Source organism: Piliocolobus tephrosceles, chromosome 12, assembly GCF_002776525.5.
Source record: "Piliocolobus tephrosceles isolate RC106 chromosome 12, ASM277652v3, whole genome shotgun sequence".
NCBI classification, from domain to species: domain Eukaryota; kingdom Metazoa; phylum Chordata; class Mammalia; order Primates; family Cercopithecidae; genus Piliocolobus; species Piliocolobus tephrosceles.
In genome coordinates, this window is record NC_045445.1 from 16,822,316 (window position 1) to 16,846,248 (window position 23,933).

Below are 23,933 nucleotides of genomic sequence, written 5' to 3' on the forward strand. Positions count from 1 at the left end.
GTAACTGCATTGTTATTATAGACAAAAATAGACTTTTTGGCAAACAAATCTATTTTACATAATGGATTTGTATCTGCATAAAAAAAAACACACCAAAAAAACCTCTATATGAAACTGAACTGCCCTTAGTATTAGGTTCCTGTACATTTCCTGTCTTTTACATCACTCTATAACTAAACCATTGCCAGATTTAGGATGATTCTAGTTTTGAGATGTTTTTAAACTCAGCCTGAATGATCATATATTCTTCTTATTTATTTATTTATTTATTTATTTATTTATTTATTTATTTATTTTTGAGACGGAGTCTGGCACTTTCACCCAGGCTGGAGTGCAGTGGCCTGATCTCGGCTCACTGCAAGCTCCGCCTCCCGGGTTCACGCCATTCTCCTGCCTCAGCCTCCCGAGTAGCTGGGACTACAGGCGACCGCCACCGCGCCCGGCTAATTTTTTGTATTTTTAGTAGAGACGGGTTTTCACTGTGTTAACCAGGATGGTCTCCGTCTCCTGACCTCATGATCCGCCCACCTCGGCCTCCCAAAGTGCTAGGATTACAGGCGTGAGCCACCTCGCCCAGCTTCTTCTTTTAATAATACATCAAGCTCAAACTTTTCCAATGCATTCTTTTCTTTTTATTCTCATGAAACAGGCACCTCTTTCCCGTAATTTCAATACAATGTCAAAATAAAATGACATTTACTAGTCCCTGATCTGATCCACATGCTAAACTGGTCAGTCCAGATCTAAGTACACAGGCAAAACTGCTGAGCTCTTTGCAACCACTGGCATATCTCCAGATTCCCAACAAGGACATACAGTTCTCCTTCACTGACTGAATAGGGAGCTATGTTAAGGCACTGATGAAACTGGCAAAGTATAAATTACCAAGCTCTCTCTTGCCTCCCTTGCTTTTTAGAAAATACTACATATTTTCATAAACCAACATATTACTGAATGAAGTAAAGGAGGTGGGTGGTAAATAGAGATTATATTTCCCTTCCTGCATCAGGCATAAGACTTAGAAAACTTATGGTTATTCCCCTTTACCTACCCCAAGCATACACATGGACCCCACCCAACTCACCTCTGCACCCCCTCTCCCCCCAAAAAATGTTATGTAGAAACTTGGGATAGCCCTGTCTGGCTGGAATGGGAGTAATTATGTAATATCTTAGGGTTTAGAAATTGAGTTCAAGTCAATTCAACATTTATTGAGCATCTAGGCTGTAAGACTATTCTGTGCTTTATATTGAGGGGAATATAAAACTAGGTAAGGTTATGATTTCTACGTTCAAGAAATATGACAAATGAATTTTTATCCAGAGCAGTTATTCACTGTTTCTGCCTGGATTAGCTGACATCTGTTTGAGCCCTAAAATCTTCTATATTGGGGGATTTTAATAATGAAAGCAAAATAGTAGGCCACCAGAGGGAAAACACGGAAAGATAGCAGATCTACCATAACAAATCCAATCAGATTGCAATATAAGTGAGGATTATGGATGCTGAAACCAACCTTTAAAGGCAACGTAAAGTGGTAAGAGGGGCTCTGGGATCAGTCAAACGTGTGTTCCGATCCCACTATACCAGTAGCTAGCTGAAATCTTTAAGCAAATGATTCAATCCCTCAGAATCTGCCTTCTTTCTGTAAAATAGTAATGTTAATAATATGATTACCTGATCCATAAGATTATTTTGAGGCTTAAATAAATTAATTCAGATAAAGCACAATGCCTGGCACATAGTAAATGCTCTGAAGTATTAACTATTAATATTATTATGATTAAGGCTTGAAGCCTTCCTGGTGAAAATGTACTGCTTAAAAGCTCACCTTAGCAAAAGAGACTTGTTTCTGAGACATCACTATCACTAGGAAGCCAGGAAAGTCTTACCCAATCAGGGTCTGAACGTAGCTGTACTTGAAAATTAAGGTTAGACCTAGAAAACCCAAAAAGGAAGCCACTGCTTTTTTCACCCCTTAAATAGAGATGCCTGCAATGTTCTGTCCCAGCACAATTTATTCCAGCTATCACAACCCACATATACACTCAATAAACACTTTCATCAATTTGCCCTGGCATCACCCCTAAAACACTTAAAATATGGAATATGCTATTAGTACATGTTATCTTCTCCAGCTGTACTTCTAGTTTGTGTGTTCATCAACATCATCAAAACACACTCCTCCTCTTCCTTTTTTTTTTTTTTTTTTTTTTTTTTGAGACAGAATCTTGCTCTGTCACCCAGGCTGGAGTGCAGTGGCGCAATCTCGGCTCACTGCAACCTACGCCTCCCGGGTTCAAGCGATTCTCCTGCCTCAGCCTCCCGAGTAGCTGGGACAACAGGTACCTGCCACCGTGCCCGGCTAATTTTTGTATTTTTTTTAATAGAGATGTGGTTTCACCAGATTGACCAGGCTGGTCTCAAACTCCTGACCTTGTGATTCACCCGCCTCGGCCTCCCAAAGTGCTGGGATTACAGGTGTGAGCCACCATGCCCAGCCACACCCCTCCTTTTCCTACACACACACACACACACACACACACACACACACTGAGGCTCTGTCACTGTGCTGAGCACTTCATACTAAAATGCCCAAGCCCCAGTCCATGACTCAAGGTGGATCTCTCTGTCCAGTTTGCAAGACAGGATATACTTAGCAAACAATAGCTTAGGATACCTTAGTGCCCACTGGAAGCCAATGAACAGTATAGAAAGTAAGATCTGCAGGGCTCCAGAGGAGACAGAGACTGAAATATTCCCTGGCTTAAAGGCCTTCCAATGCTTCCCATCTAACTTGGAGTAAAATCCAATGTCTTTACCGTGGTTTGAAAGGCTCTGTACAATCAAGCTCCTTCCAAGTTGTCCAGCTTTATCTCCCCCCAATTCTGTACCCACTGGCTCTACTCCAGCCACAATGGCCTCCTTGCTGTCTGTTCAACGGGCCAAGCATGTTGCACCTAGGGGCCTTTGCAGTGGCCATTGTTTCTGTCTATAAATTTCTGTCTCCTGATCTTTGCATGGCTGATTCCTTGTCTCTGCTCAGGTCTTAATTCAATGTCTCATCCTCAGAGAGGCCTTCCCTGACCCCTTATTTAAAAGACTTGCCCCTTCCCCCACCCCTGTCACTTCCTATCACATCATCCTCTTTTATTATCTTCATAGCTCACTACTCTTTAGCCAAAATGGCCTCTTCTTGATTGTTTTCCTTCCTGCCTCTGGGTCTTTGCATATGGTATTTGCTCTCCATGGAATGCCCTTCCCCTTCTCTTCATGTGGCTCTTTCTCAATCTTCAGATCTCAGCTGAAGTTTCACCTCCTCAGAAAGGACTTCCCTGATTACTTAATATAAAGCAGCCCATTCCGTCCCCCTGAAACACTACCATTAGTCCCCATCAGCGGCCTCTTCAGCTCCTTCATGACACTATGGCAATCTGCAATATTATACGTATCTGTTTTCTTTCTACTCTCACCCTAGACTAAAAGTTCCATGAGGACAGGGATTTTTGTCTGCTTTGTTCACCACTGGGGTTGTCAGGGAAGACTTCACTGAGAAGGTGAAATTTGAGAAAAGTCCTGAAGATGGGGCTAGTACTACTGTTACTAATACATTGAGTGCAGATATCCTATCTGACTTTTAAAGCCCTCCATAACCTGGACAGACCTTATCTAGATAGTCATTTTTCTCACTCATCCACTAGGACACACTGTGCAATCGCATCAGACCTGTCTCTCACTTATTCCTACCTAGAAAGTCTTTCACATTTCCTGACCACAATCTTTAAAATGCCGTGATAGAGGTATTATCATTACATTCATTTTAACCGTGATGAAACTGAGGCTCAGAGAGGTTAAATAACTTGTCTAATTTCACACAGCCAATAAGTGCTGGAGCAAGACTGGACCCCAAATCTATTTGAACTTCAGAGCCTGTATTCTTAAAATACTACGGGATACCAAAAACATAAGAGAATAGGCAGCGTAAAGAGAGCAAAACAGATCCTCAATTAACTCAAGTCTGTCTGACTCCAAAGTTTGCTCATAACCTCTGTGTAGGGTCACATATGTCCAGGTTTGTCTTGAAAAATCGTGGTTTACTTCTGTTTTCCCAGCCTAATTTCAGCAGTGTACCCTTTCACTCTCAATTGTAATTTTTAAGAAGATTACATATATTTTTTTAATTTTTAGTTTTAATTTTTTTTTTTTTAGATGAAGTCACCCTCTGTCACCAAGGCTGGAGTGCAACGGTGTGATCTCAGCTCACTGCAACCTCCACCTCCAGAGTTCAAGCGATTCTTCTGCCTCAGCCTCCCGAGTAGCTGGGTTTACAGGCACATGCCACAACACCCAGCTAATTTTTGTATTTTTAGTAGAGATGGGGTTTCACCATGTTGGCCAGGCTGTTCTCGAACTCCTGACCTCAGGTGATCCACCCACCTCAGCCTCCCAAAGTGCTGGGATTACAGGCATGAGCCACCACGCCCGGCCAGAAGATTGCATAGTTTACACTTAACAGTACATCTGGCCTTCCCAACTCTCACAGTGCCATTTCTCTCACTGTTGAGAAATTAAGAAAAATGAAAAAAGAAAAAAAAAGAAGTTCTTCTTCTGTGTTTTCTGGCACCACATTTCCATTATGGAAATGAATTGTGTTTTCCATATGTTACATTAGCATTCCTTGAAAACCATATTTGACAATAAGGGTATAGGAAGGAATGCATCTGTATGAGCAATAAACATTGGTTGAATACTATCAGAAAATAGTAAAAATAAGTCAAAATTGGTTTCAATAAATGGTCTGTCATTATAACCCTTAATACTCATTGAGAGTTTCATATGTGTTAGTCATTTTACATGCATCACTCCAATCAATCTTCACAAGAACTATCATCATCTCCATTCTTTTGTTTTTATATTTTACTTTTTTAAAATGGCAAATAAAAATTATATATATTTATGGAGTATAATGGGATATTTTGATATACATATGCATTGTGGGATGATTAAATCAAGCTAATTAAATTCATCATATCATATACTTAACATTTTTTTGGTGACAAGAACATTTAAGATTTACTCTCTTAGCAAATTTCAAGTAGACAATAAAGTATTATCAAGTATAGTCACCATGCTGTATATTAGATCTCTGGCACTTATTTCTCCTAGCCAAAATTCTGTACCTTTGGACCAGCATCTCCCCATTCCCTCTCTCACACCCAGACCCCAGCCTGTGGTAACCATCATTCTATTTTCTACTTCCATGAGTGTGAAGTTTTTAGATTTCACATATAATTGAGATCATGCAGTATTTGTCTTTCTGTACCTAGCGTTTTTCACTTAGTATAATGTTCTTCGGGCTCATCCATGTACTCAAAAAGGACAGGATTTTCTTATTTTCCAAGGTTGAATAGAATTCCCTTGTGTGTGTGTGTATGTGTGTGTGTGTGTGTGTAGCACATAAAGAACAGTATTCCGTTGTGTGTGTATGTGTGTGTATGTATGTAACATATAAAGAAAACGCAACACACACACATATATATGGACACTTAGGTTGATTCCATATCTTGGCTATTGTGAATGGTGCTGCAACAAACACGAAAGTGCAGACAACTCTTTGACATGCTGATTTCATTTCCTTTGGATATATATCAAGAAATGAAATTGCTGGATCATATTGTAGTTCCATTTTTAATTTTTTGAGAATCCTCCATACTGTTTTCCATAATAGCTGTGCTAATTTGCATTTCTACCAACAGCATACAAGGGTTCCCTTTTCTCCACATCCTTGCCAACACTTGTTACTTTTTGTCTTTTTTTTTTTTCTTGAGCTAGAGTCTCACACTGTTGCCCAGGCTGGAGTGTAGTGGTGCAATCTTGGCTCACTGCAACCTCCACGTCCCAGGTTCAAGTGATTCTCCTGCCTCAGCCTCGCAAGTACCTGAAATTCCAGGCATGTGCCACCACGCCCAGATAATTTTTGTATTTTTAGTAGAGACAGCGTTTTGCCATGTTGACCAGGCTGGTCTTGAACTCCTTACCTCAGGGGATCTGCCGGCCTTGACCTCCTGACGTGCTGGGATTGCAGGCATGAGCCACTGCACCTAACCTCTTTTGTCTTTTTGATAGATGCTCTTCTAACAGGTGTGAGGTGATATCTCACTGTGGTTTTAATTTGCATTTCCCTGATGATTAGTGATGTTGAGCACTTTTTCATATAGCTATTAGGTAGTCTACGTCTCCTTTTGATAAATGCCTATTCAAATGTTTTGTCCACTTTTTAATTGGGTTATTTGGTTTCTCGCTATTGAGTTCTTTGAGTTTCTTATATATTTTGGATATTAACCCCTTATCACATGTATAATTTGCACACTTTTTTCTTATCATTAACCCCATTTTAAAGATAAAATAACTTGAGGTTCAGGGAAGTAAAGTGACTTACCCAAGGTCCCAAAGTTGCTAAGTGGCAAAGCTAAAATTCAAACCCAAATCAACCTGATTCTGAAGCCTACATGTTTAACCACAGGGGTGTACTACCCCTACTACATTGCATTGCCTCATAACTGCATTCAAAAGTCAAAATCGGCTGGGCGCAGTGGCTCATGTCTGTAATCCCAGCACTTTGGGAGGCCGAGTCAGGCAGATCACTTGAGGTCATGAGTTCGAGACCAGCCTGGGCAACATGGTGAAACCCCCCTCTCTACTAAAATTACAAAAATTAGCTGGGCATGGTGGCATGTGCCTATAATCCCAGTTGCTTAGGAGGCTGAGGCACGAGGATTGCTTGAACCCAGCAGGTGGAGGTTGCAGTGAGCCGAGATCATGCCATTGCACTCCAGCCTGGGCAACAGAGTGAGACTTCATCCAAAAAAAAAAAAAGTCAAAATCACTACAGAATGCCCAATATTTATCACACAAAAGAAATATAAAAGGAAATGACTTCCCTAAAGTCTTACTCAAGCACCTTTATTGATACATAAAGATTTCTATGATCTCCCTCCCAAATTATAGAAATGTAGCTAATGAAAAAATAGCAAAACCTACAATGAAATGTTGTGTATTCAATCTCCTCTTTGCCTTTGTGACTGTATCCCTACCCAAGGCCACACAAGGGAAGGAGCCCAAGTAGAGCTCTCCAGCAAATTTGCAGTTGGGGAGTGAATGGAACATGATGTGGTACAAGCCCCAGTTGTCCCGCCTTCCTGCAAACAGTCACTATATTCATCTCTACCCACATCTCTGAACACCTGCTATGTGCTCACAACACTGGGCCAGTCACTGAGGACACAGAGGTGAAAAAAAGACAGTTTCCATGTTCAAGTCCCCGGTTCCTGTGTTTAGAGGACGGAGGGAGAAGAGAAGAGGAACAGAACAAAAAAGACCAGTATAAGAGCTTCATTCCTCCTCTGAACTCCCTTAGCACATTTGTTGTACCTCTTTTCTGGCACTTTCACTTATTTTCTATCTGCTATTTTATAGAGAGGCAGTGTAGAGAAGTAGCAAGCAGTGAGCTTGCCAACCACACTTGCCCTTAAATTCCAGTTTCTCTACTTGAGCAGCTGGGTGACCTTGAATAAGTCATTTAACCTCCTTTGACCTCAGCTTCCTCACCCTGAAAATGAGATTTATAATATCTATCTTACAGGATTGTTGAAAGGAGTCGATTGGAAAGGTACTTTTGTAAAGTGCCTCACACGGGACCAGGCACATAGTAGTTATTCAATAAAGAGCACCACTTAATGTTCTTATGACATGTTTTATCTCCTGTACTAGCAGATAAGCTCCTTGTAGGCTCTACCTAAATGTATTTATCTGTGAATCCTCAGAATATTGAGCACATGGTCTTGCATATAAGAAACTCAATAATAGCTATAGAGAGAATCAAAGAATGAACAAATTATTATAGTTCAAGTACAGTAATCTGTGATCAAAAGTATTGCAAACTATGTAATTATAATTTCAGGGATTCAAAGAAGGGCAGAAACACATGTAGTTATAGAAGGCAAAAGAGAAAATGAAGGGTCAGGAAAAGCTTTAAGTAAAAGATGGATATGGCTAGTGGAAGAAATGACATGGAAAACATTTCTGCCTGAGGGGGTTTAAGCCCATGTCTGTCTGGCTTCAATGTCTCACTGTTCCCAAAGTTATGCCAGACCATCCCTCCTATAGCTAAAGTGTAAAGTTGTGGCATACTAAAAAGCCAAGAAACACAAGTCCTAGTCTGTCAAAGACTTGTGTTATCTTAGGCCTGGTACTTCACCTCTCTAAGCCTAAAGTTCCTCATCCGTAAAATTAGGACTTAAAAACAAGGACATCTATCTCCATAGTTATTTAGAGACATGTGCTCCACAAATGGCAGCTGCAATTTCTATTCTATTTTCTTCCCAGTGTTGCAGATGAATCTGTTCACGTACACTTCAAATTTGGCAAAGCAAGTCCAACATATATGTGTACTAAGTTGGCCAGGCAGCCTAGTTGCCTGGCATGTTTGATTTTGCATAAAGCTTTGTATGTTGCTTTTTAGGCCAGTTTTGATAAATGCTATAAGATCTTGGAGCATCTGAACTCTTTTTGGCATGACTGGAACTTCATACTGCATGAAGTTGTGGTAAAATGATATTGCTGGGTAATTTTATAAGACTTTAGGATCATTAACAAACTTTGGGAAACATTTCCTCTAAAGGAAAATAAAATGAACCAAAAGCTGGCCAAAATGCTGATTCAGCTTGCTGATAGCAGTCCTGATGAAGAAAGTGAGAGTACTGCCATCATGCAGTAAACAAGGAGCCACACCTAGAAGGCGATGACACGGGCACCAATGGGGAGCTTTGCCTGTTCATTTTTATATCCAGCATTTTTGGTTTCAAGGTAAATAAAGCTATAGACTATATCAGACAAAAAGGAGGGAACTTCCAGAACCATGATGATATATTAAATTCCATCCCAGGCTCAATAAACTATGACTTATAAGGCTTGTAAAATCTTTACAGGGCTCCTGACAACTCCACATGTGCTGATGACCAAAAGAATGGAACCTTTTGCAAAACATCTGCTAAATCATGCATCTTGGTTTGAATTTTTCTGTCTGCCCATGATGACAAAATACAGAGTGAGTGGAGTGCATTGAGATTTGAGGGAGTAGATGTGGGTGTTTCTGCACAATATAGAGGCTGCTTATTTAAAGTGGCATTTTGTCATAGCTTCCATCTGTAAGATGCATTTTTGACCATATTGGATAAAAGCTGCTCTCTCTTAACTTTAGTCATACCTGAACAACATGACTTTGTTCGTCACATATTGAATTATATTAAGGGTCTACTAGAAGACACAAAGCTTCTAGTAAGTTCTGAAAAACATGAGCTTGAATAGATTACACTCAGCAGGCTAAAAGAGTTTCCTAATAATTTTAAGTGGAGTTCATGTCTAGATAGGAAAAAAACAGACTTTTGCAGACAAGCAAATAGTTTTCCGTTGTCCAGAAAAATTGCAAATAAGAGTGATTGGAACTTTTTCACATCATGCTGAGTTTTGCTTCAGGACTCAAATGCTTGTGGGGTGAGAACATCACTGAGAAGTGAGCTGATAAAAGGGTCTTTCCTCTTTCACCTTTCCAATGCTATGTTGTGAATTTTCAAGGTTTTAAATAGTATATTGCTCAGATGTTTGGCATGTGAGTAAGGACAAAAAGGAATTAAAATGGTGTTCTTCTTTCTCTCCACTCTCCTCTCAGCTTTTACTAACTGCTTCACTTGCTGGCCTCACAGGACTGTGCAGTGTGGGAGAAGAAACATGCTTGGTTGGGACCCCTGAAACTGAAGTCAATACCTTCCACCCCTCCAATCTCTAATCATATCCTTTGGATTGAGACTAGCCAGGTTTAACAATGGTGCCACCTTTCCAACTGTCCATTGAATTTGCTTAGTTGATTACCTTCTAAAAATACTGGAGCAGGAGAAGGTGGTTTCCACTGTGTCTGATTACAAGAGAAAATTTCCACTGGCCCCTATCTCAGAAGAATGGATCTAGTTGGAAAGCAACCAAATCCTAAAGTTCAGTGGCCATTTACTAAGCATCTACCACATACCGGGCACCATGTTTGGCCCAGTATGTAGGTACAGCAGTAAAGAAGTGGCATGAGCATGAACTCATGAAGTTCAGTAGAGCAGATAGGCAAACAACCAGATAAAGTGCAAGACAGAGGGATAACTGCTATGATAGGGGGTACAAAGGTGAGGCTGATATAGTCTGTGCTCACAGGGAGCTCAGGGCCTAGTGGGAGATATGTACTAGCAAATAAACAATTACAATACAGAGTGATAGTCTATGGGAGAAGGGAGCTCAGACTGTGGGGGCACAGAAGAGAAGATGACTCCTTCCTCTATTTGGGGGAGATGGGAAAGCACTTCACATAGGACGTATCAGTAAACCAGATCCTGAAAAATGAAATGGTTCAGGAAGTAGGGAGTTTAGGATCACAGCATACTAGCAATCACAATTTTCCACCTTCAAGTGACTGTGACCTTTGAGTAATGACTGATGTAATTTTCACACAAAGAGCAGTAAAGAGTTAAATCTCACTTCTGCCAGTCCTTTTAAGGTTCTTGCAATCCCAGGGGAGGAAGGACTCTAATCCTGCCTCATAGCAGTAGTAGGAATGCTTCAAAGGGAGGAAACTAAGAAACATCAAAGACAGGGTGTGTTTCTGGGTAAGGGGAAAGAGCCCTGGGTTTGAGTTCCAGCTCCACTACTAACTAACTAAATAATTAAATAAATAACTCCATGATCTTCAAGAAAACTTTGGACTTTCTCTCAGACTCAGTTTCTTGATCTGTAGAATGGTAATAATCTTGTCTGCCTCTCAATATGGTTATGAGGATCAAGTGGAATGATACAGGGAAGGGGCTTTGTAAACTATAAAGCCTCATACAAATGTTAGCTATTGTTTCCTAGAAGGGGAGTGGTGGCCAGAGGTCAGGGGAGCAATTGGGGTTTATTCCTGGTGTCCTCTACCAGGAAATTGGTCTTTTTTCAGTGAAACAAGCAGGCTTCCTGAGGGAAATGCACAGCCCTTTCCATCATTCATGCAGAGAGTAAGAGAGACAACAGTGACCTGTGTGGCCAGGCGGCCTGGATGGCTGCGTTCGTGGTCTGAGGGATGCAGTGAGTCCTGCTGTCTTGGTCTGGAGGACAACAGAAAGTACCCAGAAATCCATACAGCATAGTAAAGATTCAGACCAACTCAGAAGGAAAGGAGATGGGAAAGCTAAAACAGATAGAAGCTGAACAGGTAATAAAGAGCACTGTTAAGAGAGTGTGGGGGAAGCAAAGGCCTAACAAAGTGGAGCCAGCATAGCAAAGTGCTTAAGAGCACAGACTTCAGAGCACAAAACCCTGGACCTCAAGACCCATCATGCAATCTTAGATCAAGTGGCAAATTGGTTTACTAGCTTACTAGTTTTCAATGATACACTGCCTCCCTGAACATGTCTTCCCTTCCTGTCCCATTGACTTTGGACTTGGCCATATAACCTGCTATGGAAAAAGGAATATGAGTGGACATCACATATGCTACATATAAGCAAGGGAAAGCTTTAAATGGGTGCCATGGTTAGAATGTGTCCCCCAAAAATTCATATGTTGAAATTCTAACACTGAAGGTGATGGTACTAAGAGGTGGAGCCTTGATGGTACTAAGAGGTGATGGTACTAAGAGGTGATTAAGTCATGAGGGCACAGCCTTAAGGCATCATGAATGAGATGCCTTAATAAAAGAGGCCCCAAGGGAGCTCATTCACCCTTTTCAACATGTGAGGACACAGCAAGAAGGTACTATGAACCAAAAACAGTCCCTTGCTGGACAATGAATCTTCCAGAGCCTTGATCTTGAACTTCCCAGCCTCCAGAACTGTGAAAAATAAATTTCTGTTGTTTATAAACACCCAGTCTATGGTAGTTTTGTTAGAGCAACTTGAATAGACTAAGACAATGAGCTTGCATAATTTGACTCTGCCCCTTTCATTCCTGTCCTATGAAAATAGCATGCCTCACATAGTGGCTACGCTTTCAGCCTGGATTCCAGAATGAGAAGAGTTGTGGGGCCAAGCACAGCCAAACTGAATAAGAGCCCAGCAGATCTACACCTGAACTGCAGCCTTCACATAATATAAACAAGAAATAAATGGGAGTTTAACTTAAGGGTCCACAAACTACAGCCAATGAGGATAAATATGGCCCACAACTGTTTTTGCACAGCCTGTGAGCTAAAAATGCCCTTTACATTTTAAAAAGGTTGAAAACACATCAAAAGAAGAACGATATTTCATGGCACATGAAAGTTCCATGAAATTCACATTTATGTGTTTATCAATCAAGTTTTTTGGAACACAGTCATGTTTATCTGTTTACGCAGTATATATGGCCATTTTTGTGCCACAATGGGAGAGTTGAGTAGTTGTGACACAGGCTGTATGGCCTACAAAGATTAAAATATTTACTATCTGGGCCCTTTTTTTAAAAAATTGCCAGACTCTAGTTTAAGTCCAGAGATATTGGGATTATTTGTTTGTAACCCAAGCAAAGATGACTAATATAGTAAAATGCTGAAGTTCACCAAACCTCAGTTTTCTCATCTGCTAAATGGAAACAAAAATAGAACCAACATCATTGAGTTTTTAGAAAATTAAATAATATAGTGCGTCTAAAACACTTAAGATGATGCCTGGCACTTAGCAAGCATTCATAATTATTATTAAGGGGTTGTAAGCTTCCTACAGCAACTATGAGAAGAAAGGAGAAAGTCAAATGAAAGGAAAACAGAAGATGAGAACAAATGTAATAAATTGTCAAGTTGACTTCAACCAGTTCATAAATCTGTTTCAAAATCATTCACGAGGTGTATCTTGTTCATCAGATCTCATTCAGGCTCAAGTCACAGGTTAAGAGCCCCCACAGGTACATTGTTAATGTCAAAAATGTCTTCCCCTGACTATCTTTCTGCTCCTTGGGCTGGTCCCCAGATGGTAATCCATCTGGGACCCTCCTACTTGATAGCAAAAAAATTGTTGAAGGGAAAATGAATAATACCCTGAAAAGGAATGGTCACACTGAATGAGGATTGGTAGTGCAGCCGAATCCTAGTGGTTAGAAAATTGTACATAAATTATTTCAATACAGTTTTGCTCCTTAACATACACACACACACACACACACACACACACACACACACACACACACACATATATATAGATATATATATAGAGAGAGAGTCATCAATATAAATCATCATGTTCCATGCTTACTGTGTTGTGATCTTCATTCTCTGGGAGCCTAGAAGAAAAAAGCAGCACAAAGATTTAAAGGGTGATCACGAAGGGCTTCAGAGGGCATTTCAGGGCCCTTTGGATCTCAGAAGAGAAAATACATTAAAATCCTTTAGAAAAGAAGAAAAGTGCTAGACCATTCTACTCTACTGTTTCTGGAGCCCTGGGAGACCTTTCTAAAATTAAATTAATTCCCCCTCTCTCTTTCAAAAAGCAGATCCAGTGGCAAGCCTATGTGAGCCACCTGATTCAACTCCACATTTTCCCTGGCGTAATCTATGCTAGGCAGAATATTGAAAAGAATTCCCAAAGTAGTAGAGTTTGAGTTAATTACTTACTTTATTTAACTTCTACAGTTCTAAAACTGAAGTGTCTCATAGGTGATCTTTTGAAGGCTAGATGATGTGGAAATATTTTAGTCATTGGCCAAATATTTTGTTCTTTTCTCCTTTTCCAGATGTAAAATCCATTAGTTGCTAAGGCTGCCTCTGTGTTGCTGTAAAATGGGAACCAGAATGCTTTTCTCAGAAATATTAGATACTCCAAAAGTTTCTTTGGAAGCTCACCATTCAGAGCATCTGTAACATAAGGCTGAAAACTCAAAGGTACCTCTCCCTTGATACTTGCTATGAAGAATTTATCAGGCTCTTCTGAATCTGCTAAATCATCTTGATGGTTTGCTGCAGCATTTTCAAAGACACATGCACCATTTTGTCATGGAGATCACCTTTTTATTTTTTATAAAGAGTCTAAACAAGCCAAAAAGCTTCCAAGTAATTTGGGACTAAAGAGAAAAGCATTTCCAAAAGGTCCCAGTGCAGCCCCTCTGCTGACACCCCAGGACAGGCTCCACAGGGCTGAGCAGGCAACAAGACCTGTTATGCTGATTGCAGTGGCTTGGGTAGAGCCCCAAAGACATTACTGTTTCTTTCTTACTTTTTTCATTGAGGATGGATGTGAGGGTGATCTGGCTGCAACATCTGTCACCTCATTGATTGCTAGGGTTGACTGGGCTGATCTGGATGGCTATGTGTGTGTGTGTGTGTGTGTGTGTATGGTATATAGTATACTACATATACATATATACACATATGTATATACACACATATATATATACACACATATATACACACGTACACATATACACACATACATACAGTCATAAGATATAACATATTTTTACCATACATTTTCTATGTTTAGATATATTTAGATACACAAATACTTAGCACTGTATTACAGTTGCCTACAGTATTTAGTACAGTAACATGTTGTACAGGTTTGTAGCCTAGGAGCAACAGGCTATACCATATAGCCTAGGTGTGTAGTAGGGCTATACAATCTAGGTTTGTGTAAGTGCACTCTATGTTGTTCACAGAATGACAAAATTGCCTAATGACACATTTCTCAGAATGTATCTCCATCATTAAGCAATGTGTGACTGTATGTATATGTGTGTGTGTGTGCACGTGCACTTGTGCATGTGGAATAAAAGAATGAATGAATGAACGAACCTATCAATCCATCGATGAATTCAGGTATTCAAAAGAAAATGAAACCAGCTATTGAGAACCTATGAAAGAAATGGCTAAGCATTAATTGCAGAGATTTGTATCTCTTCCTGGGTTTCTCAGAGCCTTTTGGTTAAATTTCTGGTTCTCTGTGATAAACTTGACAAGGAGGGTTGTTAAGCAGTGAGTGAGCAGGATTATGGGTACATAACCTACTACTTCATTTGCTAGGCAACTGTAATTCTAGTAAACACACTACAGTGTGGCTGGAGGAGTATAAGAGACATGCTCCTGCTCGCACTAGGATTGTGAAAGCATTGCCTTCCTGTCCTGTCCTTCAGCTTCTGTCCTTCTTTGGCTGGCCCTAAAGAAGACTCACGTTCATCAATCCAATTGTGTCTTTGGCACCAAGAAACCTACTTATTATATCATCTTATCACCTTCTTGATCTCTCTCTCTCTCTCTGTCTCTCCCTCTTGCCTTCCTCCGCCCTGAATCAGAACAGGTGATAGTCCTAGTGGTGGTGGTGATGGTAGGTGGGTGACATGGAACTGGGCAGTTCTGAGGGGTCTCAGTTGACTTTCTGATGGAAATTTAACTACTCTTTTTTTTTTTTTTTTTTTTTGAGATGGAGTCTCACTCTGTCGCCCACGCTGGAGTGCAGTGGCGCCATCTCGGCTCACTGCAACCTCTGCCTCCCAGGTTCAAGCGATTCTCCTGCCTCAGCTTCCCGAGTAGCTGGGACAACAGGCACCCGCCCCGACGCCCAGCTAATTTTTGTGTTTTTAGTAGAGACGGGGTTTCACCATGTTGGCCAGGATGATCTCGATCTCTTGACCTCGTGATCTGTCCACCTCGGCTTCCCACAGTGCTGGCATTACAGGCCTGAGACACCGGGCCCAGTCTTCAAATTTTTACCCACCTCTTACAATATGTATGCACATTAAGGCAGTCCTTTCCTTTCGACAAAAATTCCTCTCTTATGAATGATCTCAGTCCTAACCCACTGCATTAAATTAGGGTTTTACTTATTATAGTCAGTTCTAAATGTGGATTATGCAAACAATGGATTATCTACAAAGAGTTTGAAACTCTAAACTGGCTTTCTGCTTGTTCCCCCAACCTTCCACCCACTCCCGCCCCAACACATACACACTCACACGCTTTACCTGTTTTCTCTTAATTGGTGTGACCTCAAACAATACAAACCGATTTTATCATTAACCTATGAAAAAAACTAATTGGATGTCAAATATGTTGCCCAAAACTTCTATAATCCGATCAAACGTTTGGCTCTGGATTGTTTTGCTTGTATATGAGGTGATTAAAACAAAATGAGTGTGTCAGGCACTCTGGGAGTTGTTTCAAATTTCTGAAGCCAATAAGGTACCACTCTGTAAATTACTATTTCAGTACGTTAAACACATCCCTGGTCATCTTAATGAAGAAATGTTTCTCCAAGAATGCCAGTTTACTCAGCGGAATAACTTCCCAGGTTAATAACTATTAGCATGTGATCACTTCTATAGGTAGGGAATATTTTATACTATATTGGGTTCATTGTTTAATTGGCTGGATGCTATTATGAAGCTTCTGAAAAGAAATAAATTTGCAATTATTAACTATAAATTTTAATGATTTATATTAATAACTTGGGCCTGATTACATGTTCAACTGTGACAGTAGGAACAAAGTACTGGTAGAGCAGATAAGGTTCAATATTCAGGAAAGAGCATTTATTAAGAGGATGAGACACCTTGAAATGATCAATCAGAGTGAATAGTAATATGAACTGCTTCCAGTTACAAATTAATGATTTGATGACTGGGTGCAGTGGCTCATGCCTGCAATCCCCGTAATTTAGGAGGCGGGGGTGGGTGGATCACTTGAGGTCGGGAGTTCAAGACTAGACTGACTGGCCAACACGGTGAAACCCCATCTCTACTAAAAATACAAAAATTAGCCAGGCACGGTGGCATGCACCTGTAATCCCCGTCACTCAGGAGTCTGAGGCAGGAGAATTGCTTGAACCCGGGAGGTGGAGGTTGTAGTGAGCTGAGATCGCACCACAGCACTCTAGCCTGGGTGGCAGGGCAAGACTCCATCTCTAAATAAATAAATAAATAAATAAGATTTGAACACTTCCCCAGAGCAGTTAGGAAATTATTTGCATGTAGCAATCTTAAAATGAATCATCCCTCTCTGCGGTAATCTTACCTATCTGTCAAGTCCCAGCTCAAATGCTGACTTCATGAAGCATCCTTGGGTTTCCCAAAAGGACCATCAAGAAAGAACAGAGTGGACAAATGTCCAAATATGGGATAGAGTTTGGCTTGTTCTTGGAGCTGAAAGGAGGTCAGTATTGCTGGCAACTGGTGAGCAAGGATGAAAGTGGGAGCAAAGGAAACTGGCATGGTAATGGAGGCAGTCTTCACTGTGGAAGTATTAGAAAATAACTGAAAAAACTTTACAGTATCTAGGGGTATAGATAAGGATAGAATTAGGTGGGAAATATGATCTCACCTACTTTCTCAAAGACCATTCTTGCTGCAGTTTAAAGTACAGGTAAAGGGAGATAATGGTGGAAAGAGGACCAGTTAATAAGCTTATTGAGTTGGCCAAGTGAGACATAATGATAGCTTAGATGAGGGTTGTGGCAGTGGAGGTGGTAAAGACAAAAAAAAAAAAAAAAAAAAAAAAGTATACAGATTTACTACATTTTGGAGGTAAAAATGTCAGGACTTGATGAATGAAATACAAAGCGTGTAGTTTAAAAAATAACCGTGAAGGATATTTTTCAAGGTATGGACATTAATTGCTAGTTCTTTGGTTATGACACAGAGATAGAGAACCCTGGAGGCTCAAAAATAGTGTTTGGGGGATATCTTTCAATTAAGAGGTGTTTGTAGAATAAGGGTCAATCATATAACTTCTGTGCTAAAGCATCTAGGATTAATTTTGTTCCAATCAGCTGGATTCACCCTCCTTAGTCAAGGTTTAACCAGTGAATTTATTAAGAAATATTTATGGAGGGTCTATTGTGTGGCTAGTACTACTCATGATCAATGTGAGGGCAAAAGATAGCCCTCAAAAAGTAAACCAGAGCTTTTCTAAAGTCCAATTTATTAACTAGCATTCCTATTAGCAATACACAACCTTAAAGAACAAGCCACTCTCTAGTTAGAAATGATATTCTGGGTCAAGTAACATAGTTATTGATGAGAAAAAAATCTTTTAAAAATATACAAATTGGACGAATATTTCAGCAGATGTAAAAATAAGTTGGATCTTGGGTTCGATGTCAGGAATTAGGAAAAAGGTGAAATAACATGGCAGGTAAAATAAACAAGGAATGTTATATTTGAAGCACTAAACTCCAAGTCAGTTAGAGTTCCATTTCTGCTACTAACTTTTTGACCTTAAGCAAAAAGTCCCTTTTGTTTCTGGGCCATAGTTTTCTCATTTACCAGATAAGGAAGGTAGATTAAATGATTGCTAAGATTTTGTTCAACTCTAACACTCTGTGAGTCTGAGTCACAAAAAGTCTAACTGAGAGTTTCAAGTCTAGAGATAGAGTTAGGTTACTATAATAAGCTTTTCCTAAGACAATAAGGAGATGAAATATGCACAACATAAAATGATTTCTTAAAATTATATATTGTCAAGGCATAAAAGAGTTAGAAACATGGAAATTAAAAGTTGTAGCATCAACATGTAATCCAGAAAAAGGAAATTTATAGAGTAAAAGAATAAGAAGTTCTCAGTGTTTCTACAGTATAATCAGGAGAGACTGATCTGTTCTAGGTAGCAATTTTAGTTGTTTAGACAGAAATGTACCAAGGGTAAAGAACAGGGAGTCTTTAGGACCCCAGAACTTGACAGAAACATACTAGAAACCCAATTTGTCTTTCCCTTTACTGTGATTCTCTGTTCGTGAAGCTTCCAAGTGGTAGATTACATTACCAAGTGGGGTGCCTATCAGCCAGCTGGTCCCATTTATCGGCCTAGGGGCCACTCTCATAGTAAACTAATTAACCAACTTTCTGATTTACATTTAGTCTCTTGTGGGGATTTTAAGAGTGAATTCATTCACTGGAACCAGAACACCCCTTGGTCACAAGAATAAAATGTGTTTCTGTATCCACAAGGATGAAAACCAGCCCCTGGAGCCAAAGTGGTCTCAAAGGCATAGGAAACATAAAACCCTCAAAGGAAGTAAATATACCACATGAGTCAGAGTTGTTTTATATTTTGGTTGAGATGCAGCATGTCATGGTCGTGGTGATGATTGCTGTTAAGAACTGAAACACTGGCTTCTCCAGCTTTTCAAGTGCTTGTGAACAGCAAGCAGCAGCCTTGCAAGGGCTGGTCTCAACCCATTTCTTTCCTCCCGTGTCTAGTTTACACATTCCTTTGGCACCAAGTTTCCATAACCCTTCAAACTGTGAGAAAAGTACACTCTATAGTAGTAAAAATCAACAGACAATTTCATCTTCAAAATGGAAAAAGCACTTGGCAGACATCATTAATTCATCCTTACCACATTCCTATGAGATGAGCATCATCCTTATTTTCTAGGTGATAAACCAAAACTTGTCTTACAGGAGTAGGAACGCATTAGTGTATTAAATAGATCTCAAATATATTCTTCTTTCTTACTTAAATTTCATACTTCTTTTTAAAAGGCAACTAAACTCAGAATTCTTTTCAGTTTACAAGTCGTTTACATGTCATAAAGTGATTTTCCCTTTGTCAAATATGCAGAGTAATTATTAAGCAATGCAAATAAGAGGAGCACTTTGCTGTGTAGCCTCTATTTAAAATTCTAAAATATTTGGAAAGCAAGACCGGGAATTATACTGTATTATCAGCAAACTGATTGTGAAAATATTATAAGAAAAGGATTCTAGAATATAGCTTCAGCATGTCTTTATGTGAACAGCTTCGAAATTACCTCTTCGCACAATGTTTTATCATCAGCAAAGAACTTGGTTCAGTTACAACAAAAAGTGACAAAATGAAAACCAATTAAATGACATGGGGGAGGGGCTGTCTGGAAACATCTTGTTTAAATTGTGCAGTAAACATGTGGTTTCTAATTCTCTTGGTTACTGGGTTTCCTCTAAAAGGATGAGAAACCCTTGTTTCCCAGTCCCCTGGTCCTGTACACAATTTTTGTTCCATTTCTGGAATCAACTGGAGCCCGGATTCTTTTACAGAAAGAAGAAAATAAAGACCAAGAAACATCAAATTTTTTGGACTTGCTTTGCTTTTCCTTTTTTAAATTTGAATGCAGAAAAGTACACAGGAAAATAAACTATATGATAATTTGATGTCTGGGCTCTGGGACCAAGAGTTTTAAATTGGGTAAGCCAGCCTGAAAGTACACAGGCTAATGAAAGGTGGCTAACCCCAGAAAAAGCCAAACCAGAAGTTGAGCCCTGGGGAGTAATTAAACTGGGAAAAGACCAAAAATACTTCTACTAGAAAGAAATGAAAACACAAAAGTATAATCTCTCTCCAAACAGACTGATCAACTGTCTTAAATAGTGAATGCCCTCTACGATAATTCACTTTCCCAATCTTGTAATTTTCCTCAGTTCATTTTGAGGAAAAAGTTCAAAGTCTACTTTCTGTTGCTGTCAGACATACTTTTCACACCTTGAAGGAAGGGAATTCAAAATTGGTTTTGAAGTGTCTTGCAGACTGAGACCTTTTTTTTTTCTAACCACTTTAGTCTGCTCCTTTTAACAATTAGCTACTTATTTAGGAGTGTGGGGGTAAAGGAGAACAGTACCCCCCATGGAAAATAAAATTGTACTTCCACTTTTGAGGCTTTTAAGCTACATTGGACTCAACTTCAATAAGCATGCCAAAAGACCTATTTGAAAGAATAGATTTTCTCTGCCCCAGGCCAAATCCATAAAAAAATACAATTGATCCATCTTTAGGATATCTTCTAAACTCCCTGAAATAAAAGACTACAGTTTCTTTAGCAATTAAATAGATCCTGGATTAGAAATATATCATATAGAGATATATTTAAAGTTATCAAAGTATATGGTTTATAACAAATTCCTAATCAACCCATGGCTATTCTATTTGCAAGCCTTCTTAATGATTTTATTCAAAGGATCCATTTCATTGAAATATGTTTCCAGATAATAACAAAAAGAGAACAAGGCAGTAGTTTCAGATTTAGACATTAGCTTCAGAAGTTCAGTAGATTGTAGCCAAGTATAGAACCCTGGAGGTTGTCAAGGAAACAGAGTGGTTTTGTGTAAGCTTTCTGGTAGGCTTCTCTTTTGCCTCTGCCTTTGCACTTCTACTGAAGCAGTATCTGGGCATTAGGAATGTTCCAAACCATGAGACACATGTGTTCAGAAATATACTAAAGGAAGAATAGGTTCTTAGATGCCAAGAAATTCCTAGATAAAGTATAATTTAAAGTACATACACCATTCCAAAATGCTTTTCAAAAATTACATTTTCCTTCAACCAAGAGTCTCTTGAAGTTATTCCTCAAATTGAGACCATCAATATTTGAAGTTGTAAAATGTTCAAATATTACTCTTAAAATTCCTCAATATCTACTCTTAAGAGAAAAAATAGAATGTCATAATCCTCTGTCTAGTCATCATGAAATTACCTATTACACTTTATCAAAAACCCTCTGATGGTCCTTCAACTCATGAATGGATAAATAAACTGTGGTATATCCATAAAATGGAATACAACTCAGCAATAAAAAAGAAGGAAAGCAATATGGATGGATCTTTAAGCATTATGCTAAGTGAGATAAGCTAGACGCAAATGGCTACATATTTTAAGATTTCATTTCTATGTAAATCTAGAAAAGACAAAACTATAGATTAGAAAACAGATTGGTGGAGAGGGAGCAGTTGACTATATAGAGATATGGGGGAGTTTGGGGAGGTGATGAAATGCTCTATATCTTAATCAAAACTCATAGAACTAAAAAGGGTGAATTTTACTGCAGAGAAATTATAACTCAATAAACCTTTTAAAAATTAGAAATGTATTTTAAGTTTCCCCTCCCCCCAGAAAAACAAAGGCACACAGGTGGTAACTTAGATTTAGTGTATAACTTCTCCGTATAGTCATATGACAGATCACACATAACAGTATATAAAACGAACCCAGAGATTAAAATTATTCCAATACAAGGGCTCTGAAGCAAAACTTTATTACAATAATCTTTATACTATTTTTCACCAAAAATGTTTTAAAGTCTCAGTGGAAATATTATAATACTAAAAGTTTCACTTATACTTCTCAAATAAAAGGTACCTAAGGCTACTTCAAAATGAACTATAAGGGTAGCTCTTTATAATATGATATAATGTGTGTGTATGTGTGTGTGTATACACATAATATATATACATAATCTCCAAATCTAGATTAAGTTTTCCAATCTATGGTATACTGATCCATCAATAAGGTAATATTTAGAAACTTTTTATCATTTGATCCATATTACATATGTGATGGTTAATACTGAGCGTCAACTTGATTGGATTGAAGGATGCAATATTAATCCTGGGTGTGTCTGTGAGGGTGTTGCCAAACAAGATCAACATTTGAGTCAGTGGCCTGGGAAAGGCAGACCCACCCTTAATCAGGTGGGCACCATCTAATCAGCTGCTAGCGAATATAAAGCAGGCAGAAAAACGTGAAGAGGTGAGACAGGACTAGCCTCCCAGTCTACATCTTTCTCCCATGCTGGATGCTTCCTGCCCTCGAACATCAGACTCCAAGTTCTTCAGTTTTGGGACTCAGATTGGCTCTCCTTGCTCCTCAGTTTGCAGAAAGCCTATTGTGGGACCTTGTGATCATGTTAGTTAATACTTACTAAACTCCCCTTTATATAGATAGATAGATAGATAGATAGATAGATAGATAGATATAGATATATACATATATATATATGTTCCAAACCAAATATACTAAAGGAAGAATAGAATTTAAAGTACATACACCATTCTGAAATTATATATATATCCTATTAGTTCTGTATTCTAAGAGAACCCTGACTAATACATTATACTTCTGGTAAACCAATATTTTCTTCTAAATTGTATTAGCATTGTATTACATTGGAAGCTTTAAAAAAATTACCTTAATCCGGAGAGTTAATATAAATGGGACAAACATTTATGATATACCTGCTATGCTTCTGGCACTGTACTAGCTCTTTAATATTGCAATTAATTTTAAAATCAGCCTCCAGGCACAGTGGCTAGAGCCTGTAATTCCAGCACTTTGGGAGGCCAAGGTGGGCGGATCACCTGAGTTCAGGAGTTCGAGACCAGCCTGGCTAACATGGTGACGTCTCCACTGAAAATACAAAATTAGCCAGGTGTGGTGGCGCACGTCTGTAATCCCAGTTACTCGGGAGGCTGAGGCAGGAGAATCGCTTGAACCCGGGAGGTAGAGGTTGCAGTGAGCAGAGATCACACCACTGCACTCCAGCCTGGGTAACAGAGTGAGACTCCACCTCAAAATAAATAAATAAATAAATAAATAAATAAATAAATAAATAAAAATAAAAAACAACCTTATGAAGTACGTGCAATCTATCTTCATTTTATAGGTAAGAGAAGAAAGGCTGAAGGAAATTGAATGACTTGTCCCAAATCACCCAGCCAGTTTATGGTACAGTCTGGATTCAAACCCCAGTCTGGCTGGCACTTTAAGGTGATTGAGCAATGAGTAGGCTTTTGAAGGGTGAACTGAGTGATGAAACAGGCCTGAGACTATTAAAGGTTTACACTATAAAGTTGGAACACCAGTATTTGATTCAAATTACAGCAAAAGCACTTTTCATTCAGTCAAGAAATCTTATTTAAGGATTTTTCTTGGGTTTGACTGTCCTAACTTCATCCACTTGTTTTTCACCGTCTCAGTTGATTCCCTCAGTTTCACAGGGTTTTAGAAAAGATATTTAATCTTCCAAGCCTGCAAACGCAGTCAAACATTTGGATGTTATTTAACGATGTGTTTGTAAAGGAAAAAGCCAGGACACTGATTCAAACACACCCTGAGAGGGAATGTTCAGTGTTATACCTAGAGTTGCACTCCAGGA

The 23,933-nt window shown here is 39.2% G+C and overlaps 1 pseudogene; it reads right to left on the reverse strand.

Annotated features, from left to right (window-relative positions):
* LOC111536238 overlaps window positions 1–23,933 on the reverse strand; it is a 72,958-nt pseudogene that overhangs the window by 14,990 nt on the left and 34,035 nt on the right.